The following is a 1,040-nucleotide window of genomic DNA, read 5'->3' as shown; positions in this document are numbered from 1 at the left end:
ACAGAACTAGAACAGAACTAGAACAGAACTAGAACAGAACTAGAACAGAACTAGAACAGAACTAGAACAGATCTAGAACAGAACTAGAACAGAACTAGAACAGAACTATAACAGAACTAGAACAGAACTAGAAAAGAACTAGAACAGAACATGAATAGAGCTAGAAATGAAGCAGAATATGTATATATAATAAACGAACAACTCATATATAATTGAACTAAAATTAATGTTAATTCTTTTCCAAATATTTTCCATACAACCATCTTTTTCAGATGTTTTTAATAAAATAAATAAAAAACACGATAAGCTGCAATCACTTCTATATACGGATTTTAATCCTATTCATTCAAAAGTTGTAGATTTTGCATAAACCAACAAGTGCAGGTATATTAAACACCCTGATAAAATGTAACCAGGAACTAGCAAATTTAAAAACCATCAATAGTTACCTTTCAACAATAGTTTAACAATTACAATTGTAAAAACACAAGTGTTCATAGATGACAATTTTACTTACATTAAATGAATTTTTTGCACTTTCCTTTCGAATAGATACTGCATGGAGGTGCACATCTGTGCTCTAATTGTATTCCTGTAAATACATGTGTTTTCCCACTTTTGTACCTTTTTTACAGGATAAATTATTGAATGAATATTTTACGGAATACAACAAAACAATAACTGAAAAGAAATCATTTTTTGGGTTAAAATAATAATCAGTTTTTTAAAAAAAAAAACAATAATATGCACAAAACTAAAAAAATAATTGAAATCAGGCTTATTCAAATTAAGTTCGAGCAGAAAAAAATTTATATGATTAAAAAAAAAACAGAAACAATTTTTGAAAGTGCGCTATAGCAATTGGAATTACAAATACGAACTGAACTAGAACTGAAATAGAACTGAACTAGAACTGAACTAGAACTGAACTTGAACTGAACTAGAACTGAACTAGAACTGAACTAGATCTGAACTAGAACTGAACTAAAACTGAACTAGAACTGAACTAGAACTGAACTAGAACTGAACTAGAACTGAAC

General features: G+C 28.6%; 1 protein-coding gene across 1 annotated transcript in view; it reads left to right on the top strand.

The window, feature by feature from the left end:
• LOC111687514 (putative aldehyde dehydrogenase family 7 member A1 homolog) overlaps window positions 1-1,040 on the top strand; it is a 17,237-nt gene that overhangs the window by 15,345 nt on the left and 852 nt on the right. The gene's annotated exons all lie outside the window — the stretch shown is intronic.

Source organism: Lucilia cuprina, chromosome 5, assembly GCF_022045245.1.
Source record: "Lucilia cuprina isolate Lc7/37 chromosome 5, ASM2204524v1, whole genome shotgun sequence".
Taxonomy (NCBI): domain Eukaryota; kingdom Metazoa; phylum Arthropoda; class Insecta; order Diptera; family Calliphoridae; genus Lucilia; species Lucilia cuprina.
Note: the sequence above shows the minus strand (reverse complement) of the source record. Positions and strands in the feature narration are given on the sequence as shown.